The sequence below is a fragment of the Rhyacophila brunnea genome, unplaced genomic scaffold (genome assembly GCF_057557595.1).
Source record: "Rhyacophila brunnea isolate RB1 unplaced genomic scaffold, BYU_Rbru_1.0 scaffold_6, whole genome shotgun sequence".
NCBI classification, from domain to species: Eukaryota; Metazoa; Arthropoda; class Insecta; order Trichoptera; family Rhyacophilidae; genus Rhyacophila; species Rhyacophila brunnea.
Genome location: NW_028233276.1, coordinates 5,086,422 through 5,098,996, shown reverse-complemented (window position 1 = coordinate 5,098,996; position 12,575 = coordinate 5,086,422). Strand labels below are relative to the sequence as shown.

General features: G+C 32.9%; 1 protein-coding gene across 1 annotated transcript in view; it reads right to left on the bottom strand.

Annotated features, from left to right (window-relative positions):
* LOC147065138 (43 kDa receptor-associated protein of the synapse) overlaps window positions 1–9,449 on the bottom strand; it is a 230,891-nt gene extending 221,442 nt beyond the window's left edge. The window contains exon 1 of the mRNA XM_085956936.1: window positions 9,327–9,449. The gene's annotated coding sequence lies outside the window, so the exon portion shown is untranslated. The remainder of the gene's footprint in view (window positions 1–9,326) is intronic.
* Window positions 9,450–12,575: the final 3,126 nt, after the last annotated feature.

The following is a 12,575-nucleotide window of genomic DNA, read 5'->3' as shown; positions in this document are numbered from 1 at the left end:
AACGAAATAAAAAGATCAATAAAAATACTCGCGCGCCAAATGAACCGAATTTACGATATAGTCATTACGGGTAATACGTTTTGCATTCCGAAGAGAGATCACTAAATACTTACGCCTTTTTAAGAGATTCGTCCTTCCATCGTCTCGTTTTACGATACAAACTTTTATGACTGCCGTCATCATTTGTATAACTTTAGTTTGAAAAGGGAGAGAAGGTTGTAAGTGCAAAACATATATGCCACATTTCCCACGTATGCTACATATACATACAGGGTGCCTGTCCCTTGAGATAATATCTTTTGTTACTACAGTGGCAAATTGTTATATAATATACATCTGTATATAGATGGATATTTGAGTCGCATAGAGTAATAACACACCATTCGCAATTTTCTCATTTTTAAGTTAAATATACTAAGTGATTCTAAAGGTATCAAACTATATAAATAAAAATATTTGGCTATCAAAAGTAACTTTACCATGTAAAAATCGTTGATAAAGTTGACTGTTGGTGTCATAATTCACATTTATCTATGATTGATAGTTTATCTTCTGTCATCAAGGCCTTTCTAAACAATCAAGGAGCTATATTTTTCATAGTGTGCTGTGTGTCTGCAGCTTTAGGAGTATTATATATATTTTTAAAAAATAATGTAAATCGACTCACTTACTCATTAATATTCAAGGGAGTTCAATGCCTTTCTTCTAATTACAAAAAAACAGTGATCTGGTCTGGTGGTTTTTCGTGATTATCTACAAACTCGATTTTTGGAATATGTGAGTTATGACTCTAGGTGACTCATTTCATGAAATTGTTTGCAGAGTAGAGTAAAGCTCCGCTAGAGTGCTTTTGGCCCGCATGAATAATCTTTTCAAAAATGACTTCCCACTGAGCCTAAAGTGCCAAGTGTGTGTTTCCCGTAATCACATATGCGTGTGAAACATGGACCCTAAGTAAAAGAGAGATCGAAAAACTTAGAGCAGTACAGCGTGGTATGGAGATATGCATGTTGGGCATAACGCAAAAGGACAAAAAGTGGAATGAGTGAATAAGGAAACAGGCAAGGGTTTGTGATGTAATAGAGTTCGCTGAAAACCGCAAATGGAAATGGGCTGGACACATAGCTCGAAGAAGGGACAATCATTGGACAAATCTAGTCATCCAGTGGTACCCAAGAGGTACAAAACGTCCGCGAGGTAGACCTATAGGCTGCTGGATCGATAAAATGGTTAAGTTATGTGGAAGTACGCGGTCACGCAACGAGAGACGTAGAATCAGCTTGGAGAGGCCTTCATCCAGTAGTGGATAGATTCAAGGTGATGATATATCTGTCAGTGAATAGATTTATTTTGTGAATAATGGTATATTCTTTTCTAGATTTCTCTTTCATTCTTACAAAAGATGCTTGGTGGATTTCCAGGGAAGTATAAGCTTGTAATATACTTTGCTGCTGAGGAGACACTGTGATAAATACCAGGAAGATGTTACTGATGGACGACTGAATAAAAGAAACTGTGGACCGAGTGTCGTGGAGGCCAAAAATTTTAGAATATAATGGCTCGACCTGGGAGTGCCATCGTAAAATAAGAATATTGTATACTATTTGATGTGACAAAAGTATTTATATAGATAGATCCAGTAATCATAATTATTTATGGGAATGAAAAATATATCTATATAATATTATGCTTTTACTTTAACATTCATTTTTAGATTATTTTCTATTTTGAGGTTGACTATTTAATTTTTAAACAATAATGTACTGATATTTTCAGATCGCCTTCTTTCCATTTTTAATCTGAAATAATGTATAGGTATATTTATAACCGTTAATATTCGGCGACTCTCGTGGTGCAGTGCGTAATGCGCTGGCCTTCCATCCGGAGCTCGGGGATCGATCTCGGTGACTTCACACAATATTTTTATGTGATTTTCTGGGTGGTTATGATTGTTCAAATTTACCTTTAATAATATTAAAAAAAAAAAAAATTACAATATTCTCAGTTGGGTAGGTACCTACAATAGACAAATACGAAAAAAGAACGATTATTATGTACACGTTTACTGACGTTTAAAGTAGGTAATTATTTAAATTAGAATATAATAATATTATGATTTCTCTAAAAATTACTATCAAAAGTTTAAATAGTCACCGGCTTTTCTTTATTTATCGCATCTTAAGAAATGTGCTGTACCTAAGAAGCGTATGACTAACAAATTCTTCTTCCTGGACTATCCTAATAATGTCGTAAAATGAAATTTATATTACAGTTATAACGTCTTAGTGGTAGGCGGCTCTCGTGGTGCAGTTGGTAAGGCGCTCGCCTTCCACCCGAGAGTTCCTGGGTTCGATTCCCGGTCATGACAAAAACATTTATGTGTTTTTCTCAAAGCCTGGGTGTTTGTGATTGTTCAAAATTACTAACAACCACCTTGTACGAAAAAGCAAGGACATGGTTATTAATAATTCTAAAAAAAAAAAAACGTCTTAGTGGTTAAGGGTGGTAGGGTAGGGTGTCAAATTTTGACGTCTTCAAATAAATGAGAAAGAACCAATAATATAATATCTACTCTAGTATCAAAAGCAGAAAACTGCGATGCATCAGCCATTTATGATTAGGAGATAAACGTACAGAATTTCCCAATCTCAATGGATGATCATCGGTATAGGTAGGAGTCGATGTGCATTTTGTGGATTAAGAGCCTCCGTGATTAATTGAGTACCTTGGTATCAAAGTGGGACAAACGCCACCTCCTACTAAATTCATGTTTTAATTGATTATGGTAGTGCAAGTAATGCTCTTTTCAAAAAATCCACCAAAAGTATCAAAAACGGTAGTTTTCATAGAGATTTTTGAGTTTAAAGTTGTTATGTTATATGAAAAACGGACACTTTTCACACCTGTTTGTGAGTCTCCTGTAAAATTTTGTAAATGGCTTATGTCCCACTTTGATACCAAGGTACTCAATTACTAGTGCATATCCATCAAACTGTTCCGGGTAGCAGATGACAAAATCAATATTTATTTTTTTATTATATTAATACTATCGACCGAATGTACTTGATGGAATTTTAATTTAAATTCTTTATGGATTTAAGTTTTGTACTATTCCGATTAAGTTCGTTTTTGCTACCAGAATGGGCGATTTTACACCTCTTGAGTATTTATAGTATTTTATTGTTCATAGTTTGTTTGTTATAAAATTTTTATTGACCTAATAGGTAGGTGATAAAGTTTTTACCTACTTTATTATATTGATTTGTTATATACACTAGAGTTAATTGTATTCATTGTCAGTGTATATTTGCCTTTTGGTGAGTGTACATAGTACCTGAAAATGCCGAAAGGCGAAACTCAGGTCGCAAAAAACGACTCAAATGGAATAGTACAAAACTTGAATCCATCAGATTTTTTTTTTCATTCGTTCTCTCGTTTGTGAATCTCAAACGCTTCTGACTAACAGAGTTTTCGACAAATTGAGAAGTGTCAATATTTTATCAATGCCTCAATGTCCACATTATGCTATTAAGTTCATGTAATAAATCCAACACACACTGAAAAAAATAAAATGTAAATGCGATATTTTTTCACACCGACGCGGCTGTACTCCTGCTTGAGCATATCTGACTATGAAAGGGTAGGAAATGGAACTTTTTGTAGCAAATAACTTCTAATACTACCTGTCAAAGTGTTTACATCTAAGTGCCAGTCACCCTGTATATTCTATAAACCTAAAAAACTTTTATGATTTATTACACATATACAGTACACGACGTACATTGTCATACTTTCATATTATTTTACTTGACATTTTGCTTACAACTTTTTACATTTGTAACAAGTCGCTCGTTGTAACTAGCTCAATGTTAACCAATCTCTCTGTGGAACACGTTTTTTCATGACGGTAGGGAACACCGGAACCTTTCATGCGCGCAACTTATAGAAAAAATCTATTTTTATAACGTTTCCTCTAGTTTTCTTCGATAGTATTACTGTCAAATTCAAACACTGATATCCTTAATCCTTCGTTTCCATAACACTCCGTCTTATCCAGTACCTAACAATTCTCTGCAAAACTATTCTAGCATATCACTTAACACCCTTTTTCTTCTTTTGACCATGTCCGATCCTAATGGGATCATAAATGGTCCTCCACAGAGTGCAAGTTTTTATTAACAGATTTTTGCTTTTACGAGAAATGGATGTCAGCCATTTGCTCAACCTATTAGGTCCATCATACTCTGACTCCAAACACAAATTGAAAATCAATATTTGTATTTGGCAGACCCAGGATTCAAATACCTGGGACCCATGACATTATAAACCGACGCGTAAGCCGCTCGGCCATCGTGGGACTGTTAAATCACCAAATTTTAAAGAGTACAATAGAAAATAAGAATTATTGAAAACTGAACGAGTTTAATGATATTACATTAAATATCTGGGGGTGCACATCACTGGAGATGACACATTATAAACAAAACTCGCTATCCGAATGGGAATGTATATAGTGCCCATGACTGTATGTAACACTTCAGCGAGGCTATTCTAACATATCACTTAACACCCAAAACGAGCTACATATTGCATCACTTTTTGTCTTCAGGCAGTTATTTAAATAAGTTATCTGCCAAAAGTACTATTTGTAACACCCCCTCTCTTGGTTGTGTTAACTTTTAGCGCGAGATAGAGTACATCAATTACATATTGAAAATTGAGATGCGAGATTTTGAAAAATAGTCTATCTATGTCACGGGTCACGTTCTCCACCTCAATTAAGCTGTCAAATATCAAGTGACTGGTAGTAACATAATATTTATTTTACTACATGCTCCAATGACATAACTAATAAAATTGTAGGTTTTGAATATACAAAAATCAAAATTTCGACAATTTTGAGGTTCGGGTGGAAAAAAATAAATACCCCAGCACGAACATACCCGAATTTGATCGAATAGAGACGTATTTTACACGCATGTCTACCAGCTTAAATTTTCGCCGTATTACTAATTTATCAATAAAATTATCAGAGATAACCACCGATCGCTGTTTCTTTAAAAGTAGTATGATGGTTTAGTGGCTATCTGTCATACTTAGTTTATTAATAACTTCCGTCTATCTTTCGTTAGTTAACCTTCAGACCGATATCTTTAGTTAAATTTACTTACATAATTTGAAAATAGCTCACGAATATAGCTACTAGAAAAGTTCTTTTTAGAAAAAATACGACACCTGACGGGACTTGAACATGTAACCGCTGGATTTACGCCAGTGTTATTTTCCAATTAAGCTACGGAGATCTTACTTAATTACGACGATTTTAACTAAAAGTAGTTAAATTGTAATGGATTCAAGCTCTGTACTATTCCATTTAAGTCGTTTTTTGCGACCCGTTTTTTGATCGTTTAAGCTAGTCAAGTCAAGTTTATATGATTCAACAGAAAATTTAAAAATGTTGTATATATAAAAAGTTCTTTTTATCTTGTAATTATTTTTTATTTGTTTCAAAATATTTAAAAAAAAAATAAGTTCAAACTCTACTTTGGTATGAATAATGTAATGTAGTCTTTGTCTTGCGCAAGTTTTATCAATACTAGTCCAATAGTAAAGTTGTTGAGTTATGCATAATATACAATAATATGTAGACGTCTGTTTACTGGAAGCCAGGCGCGAACAGCTGCAATTTTCATAACCGATTTCGGCAAAATTAATGAATTCAAGAATGATAACCTAACCTAACAGTCAATTTTGCCGAAATCGGCTATGAAAATTGCCGCTGTTCCCGCCTGGCTTCCAGTAAGTAAACATACTTGTACCCAAAGATAAAATGTTTATAAAAGGTAAATATTTCAAAATTATAGGCAAACATTTTATTTTTATTAATAGCAAAGATCAATACCGATTGCCAATATTTGTCATTTGATATCCATATAGCCTATGGCCCCAATAATCGAAGTCCACATAATCGAATGTTCGCCCTGTTTAATTTTAATTTACACCGATTGGACATAAAGTAATAATGAAGCTGTACCAATTTAGTGGCCGTAAACCGGTTGGTCTCGGCGCGCGATAATCGACAATAAAGTTTCAATGGGCTGCCAGCCATTACTTCTTTCCTTTACGATCCAACCTCCGACCCTGCGATCTGGATAAGGACCAAGCGGGTGTAAAATGATCAAAGTACCAACACACAAAAAATGGGCAAAGACCTAATTACTTTGAATAATCTTCAAAAATTATGTCAATTAAATTCAATTCATTTTTTTTTTTTTACATATTTTGGACATTACAAATTATAAGTTTAAGACGTTCACAACATAACATGAAACATTATTATAAAGAAGAAAGAAAAACAAAAGTGATAAAAGTGATAAAAATTATAATATATAAAGAAAACATTCAAAAGCAGTGAAAATACAATAATTATTATACATCGATAGTAGTTCAAATAAATACACCGAGTTTATTTTGAGAATTTATAGAATAGCGCCCACCTAAACTCATCCTCACAAAAGTGGAATATATCAACACCCGAAGCAATTTGGTTGAACATAATTCGAGGGCTTAGTGTCAAACAACACTATCTACAAAAGTGCAACTTTACAGGAGAGCCAAAAATCGTTATTTTAGATTCTTGTAACTCAACAAAGCAAATGTTTATTTAAAACCTAATGTCAATGTTTTATAATTTATTATGTATTGTACATTTATCTTGCTTATGATGATGTTAAAATTTATAGGGATAGTTTTTAAAAAATATGAAAACAAGGGTAACTTATGTAGTTAGCGTTAAACTTTACTGACGATTTAATAAGAAATAAGAAAAGATTGACATAACATTGTTTGACTATCATGTAGCCGTAAATGTAAAATAACGTTATCTAAAAAAAAAAAACACACTTTTTTGTAGATTACGTTGTCTGACTTTAAGCACTCGAATTATCGCAATCCCAATTGACATTACAAGTGGCAGGTTGGTTTTGCACCGTGGGAGAATAAACAACTGATGCTCTTTATTTCTAAAATAGTTATCAGGGACACACAAGTCAACACTGCCCAGAATGGCAGAGTTCTCATTTATGCCTCGGATAAGAAAAATACGTAGCTAAATAAAGATGTCTTCTAAATTGCAGACTGCAGTATGGCCACAGTTTGTATAATTCTTAATCTACCATATTAAAAATAACTACAATAACGACGAAAAAAAAATTCAATTCAATTTCCTTCCCTGACACTACAGTTCGGAGTAAACCTTGATCCCCTCAACCATATTCTTCAACCCTGTCCTCCATTATACTTATCTAGTTGATTACTTCTAATTAATTATAGTAAGTATTTTGCCAAATACAATTGACAAAAAAATACTAGATAGAGTAAGATAATGATCTAGTTGTTAGAAAAAAACATTAATTTTTCTTATAATTAACAAAAATGTTTAGAAACCATAAAACAGTGGCTAAGGGTGTAGGTAGGCTGTTAAGATTCGACATAAATAGTGTACAATAAACTTTTTCAGTCCTACTTGAACATTGTTATTGAACTAAGAATACAATTTGCAGATGGCGCTGGTTAGTTTATAAAATTCAATTAAACCCTTCCTAAACCAAACCATAATAGTTTATGTATAGTATGAGCGATCCAACAAAATAGTGTACATTTTTTAGTCATGCTTATTTGTTTTCGTTAATTATAAATACATAATGCTGATGATGTTGGTTAGGTTTTTTTTAAATTTAAGTAAGCCCAGGCTAAGCCATGACATAATTGATAAAAAAATTATGTTCTATCTATAAAATATCTAAAATTATCTGTGGTATTAATGGCCAAATTTTAGATGTTTTATAGATAATCGAATATTTTTTACTTTTATATACTATGGCTTGGATCAGGCTGGGCTTAATTGAATTTTGAAAACCAACAAACACTATTTATAATAAATAGTCTTAGTTCAATGAAAACAAATATGTTCGAATGAAAAAGTTTAGTATGTACTATTAATGTCGAATCTTAACAGCCTACCTCCACCTTTCGCCACTGCCATAAAAAGGAATAAATTATAATTATTAAAATTGGTTTGCGAGAACATAATAATATACTGAAGGAAAATTTATTGTCATATAAAAAATCGTAATCAATGTGGTATTCATTTAAATTTAATATATGTTCTCACATATAATATGTATGAGAGGCCAGCATGTTGATTCTAAAACAAATTTGTCCTTTAATTATTAGATTTAATGATATAAAAATGCTAGATCTGGCAAAAAACGGTAAGTTTGCAATGCTCTACATAAGTGTCTTTGTTGGATTGTATTGCCCGTTAAAGGTAGTGAAAATAGGCATAATAGAAAATGATTGCTGAGGTTCAAGAAAGCAAATATTTTTAATGAATATTTATTGTAGGAAAATTTGTGTAAAAAGATATTCAATTTTAATATAATGAATTATTTTTTAATATGAGATTTTTCACTACAATGAATACATTAGCGAAGATTAAATTGGTTAATATGTCTCTCGGGTGACAATTTTCTAGAAGAAATAAATGAAAACAACGAAAGCCGCAGTACAGCAAAATATGAAAATTCATAGACTCAAGACTATACAAGAAAATGACAAAAACTGACCATCGATATTTGAATAAATTTATCATCTATAATTATATTACTGCAGCGAGCATTGTCTATATTGATGAATTTTATGCTGGTGTAAACGTATTTTCTTTTTATTTACTCTGTTACCTTTGTCAAACGAGCACTCTTCATTAATACACCAGAATGTATGTAATATTTCAGCGAATGAAAGTTTATTGTAAAATGAAGATTAAAGTAGAATGTGAAGTAAAACTTTCTTCATTAATATTGCTGAGACTTCCAGAGACATAATGGTAGAGTCGCGAGTCACGAGCAGTTGAAAAAAACATTGACCCATTTGTGTAGAAATGGTTTTACAAAATACTAAGTTCACTTTTAAAATATTAGGTATAATAATAAATAATACTTGAATAAACAAGCCTAAAGAATGATATTTTTATATCAATTCAGCATGTAAATACGTATATAATAGTCAATGTTCATTTAAATACTTATTGTATAGGCCAATGTCAACTGGTAGAAATACAATAGATTTATATATTATCGTCACTCGTCAATCTTTTGAAAATAATGAATGAACTTTTCATATATTTATTAATATAAATATGGTACAATCTTTTTAAAATCTCTTTTCATAGTTTTTTTATAAATATTTTGAATCCACATTGCTGAAAAAATATATAATATAAAATGTTATTCGTTTTAAAAAAAAAATGTTTAAAAAATACTTACAGTTTTACGTAGCCTCCTCAAGAAAAATAAGTCAATTTTTGCAATCGTTGCGGTCACAGTTGTAAAAAAAACTACACGGGTCACTTGTATGCTAATTATTATATTAATACAGCGCGAATATGACAAAATACAGGGCCGTCTGTATACAAATCGCTTTATATTCCATAGAATAATAGTTGACGTCTAACTCAGGGGCAGACTGGTGCAGAGCGCAGTGGGTTTCCTCGTATTTTCACTCACTTTTGTCGCTGCGCTGCACTCAAGTGGCCCACATTTGCCCTGAATGCATCTGATGCACCCGGTTTAACCCAATTCTACGACACACACAGGGGCTTTGATATTTTATATGCGTTTACTCATCTAAGTATACTCTTGTACTAGACTGCAGCCTCCTGTTGGCCTGGGTATAAAGCCGATGGACCAAACCCCTCGCGTTCGGGAAAACTCGTGCGACATCGCGTTCTTTCGTTGGAGTTGAGGAAAAATCGGATGGTTTCGTTTCGTATTCGCTGAAGGGTGGGTACCGCTAGCGACGCGAGTGTGGAAATTATGTACTTTTGAAAGGGACCGAATTCAAAAAATGGTTTGTGTCTTTGTTAAAGTTTTCGGAAAAGTCCGGTAGATGGTAATAAAATGAAAAGTAATTCGCTATTATTTATTTATTAACCGTACATAATAATTATATCAATGTAGATCATATTATTTTCTAATAGAATACTCCTAAATATTTTTTCTCGCGGTGGAGTAGTGACAGAGCATTTGTTTCTGAAACCATGGGCACTCAGGATTAAATCACACGTTTAAAAAATTCGGTTCTTGTCTATTTAGTAGAACCCAGCGCGATATATTGGATTATTTGTTAGGTTAAGGTTAGGTTATTGTTCTTGAATAGTTCATGAATTTTGCTGAAAATTCATATTATTATGTTGTTTTTCGGTGTGTTTAATTTATAGCAAGACACGTATTGATGGAGTTTCCAAAAAAATGAATGCGGTTGAATAGTAGGTAAGGTAATAACATAATATGTTGTGCGTTGGCGCACTGAAAAATGGGAGATATAAACAAAATACCGGCATGCTTGGATATTTTGATATAAACTACATATTATTACGGAATACTGTTGTTTGCAAAAAATTGTTAAATTTTCATAAAAATATTCTCAACAATGACGGTTTGTTGAATACAAAACTTGTAAAACTAATGCAATGCATTTTATCTCAGTGCCCTTTTTAAAAATCAATCTCAAAGATGAAAAATGTTAAATATACTACAAACTATGAATATCCGCTTGGGAGTGAAAATGGCAATTTTCGGCAATGTTTCTAAACCTTAAACAGTTGCTTATTTTTCATAATTTTAAGCTTATAAGTATTAAAGATCTTTGCAGTACAATTATATTACTATATTTTGAATACTCGCTGGCAGTTTATCGCACAGGTAAAATTTTCACAGGTCTCCATACCTGCAGTAAACCACGAATTATATAATATCGAACCATATTTATATATACTATGTAAAATATATTGTTTTTACATAATTTTGAAAAACTTATTAGAACAAATCCTAGTAAAATATTGGTTGGAGTGGAATTTCAACTCTCATCTTTCGCTGTCCGGGTGAGTGTTTTTATTCTTTAAATTACCAATTTGCCTATAAGTACATAATGCGATTTAACTCTTATAACAACGTTAGCCGAACTAATTCTAATTCATAACATAGAAGAACATTATAATATTACTAACTCATTGATAACGTCCTCGAATTTTCGAAAAATAATTAAATAAATACTATATTATTTATTGTACGTTCATAAGCCTCATATACATATTAATAAGAATTTAACATTCTTAAATGATTTTCGACAGCTGTCGAGAGCAACTAAAAGATGATAGACCCCTTTTCAAAGAAAAAAGACAGAAGAATCAATTTTATAATGAAATAAAAATACATATAATGTTTAATTTTAATAATTTTGATGTTAATAGTAAAATATAATACAAATAAACCTTTTTTTATTATTTTTAATCAACCGCAGCACCCCCAGATATAATATTCACGAGCTGCCACTGCTTAAATCATATAAATAAAAAAAAATGTCCTATTTATTTATTTAAAAGACATTGAAAATATTTTTTTATGAAAAATATCCATCATTCTTAAAACCGTGTGTATATACAGTTTATTATTCATAAGTACATATTTTATCGTTGAGGGGCTCGAAATCGGTCAGCATCTGAGGCCTCCAAGTAGCTTATACCGCTACTGGCAGTACCGTCGCCGGGTTGTCGCATACATAATTATGATGACGGCAATGTCGTTGATCTAATTAATACCCTTGATCTCCCAATAAAAGCAAGTACGCCACTAAGCCCTTGAGTAAATAAATCAAAGAGCTTTCGCTATAATGTCCTTTATCCCTCGTTCACACGTCCTTTGACGCCGTTTTATTAGAAACACATTGGGCGTCACTTAGAATCGTGTCTAAATGTTCATTTGGGCCTGCGCCGTAGTCTAAAATCGCTCTACCCTCCTCAGAACGCGGTAAATGAATTTATTTGACTTGTACACGACTTTTGAATATCCCACCGCCGGGCTACATGTTTATATACATCAAAGACGGATTTTTAAAGTGTGTGGTGCTGCCAACTGAAAAAATGATTTAATAATAATATCATCATCATCACCACCATCAGCCTGAATCTATCCACTGCTGGATGAAGGCCTCTTTAAGCTGCTTCCACTTCTCTTGGTCCGGTGCGTTGCGTTGTCACGTACTTCCGCAGAACTTTATCATTTCATCGATTCAGCGGCCTCTAGGTCTACCTTGCGGACGTTTTATACCTCTTGGATACCACTGGATGACTTAATTCGTCCAACGATTGTCTCTTCTTCTAGCTATGTGTTCAGCCCATCTCCATGTGAGGCTTTTAATGAACTCTATCACTATATCTAATATTAATATAACAAATGTAATTTAACACCATAGGTATGTACATATATTTCCTTTTAATATTTTCATAACATTATTATCATCTGTTGAGTTGCTCAATTAGGCTTAATGCGGAGTGTCTGGGACGCACGATTGTACCAAACCAAATGCCGCCTATTCGACGCTTGCATTCTGACAGAGCTGCTTTACGGTAGCGAATCATGGCACATTACGAAGGCTCAAAGCAACCGTATACTGAGCTTCGAAAACAGATGTTTGCGATGGCTATTGGGTGGCTCGGCCACGTGCTGCGGATGCCA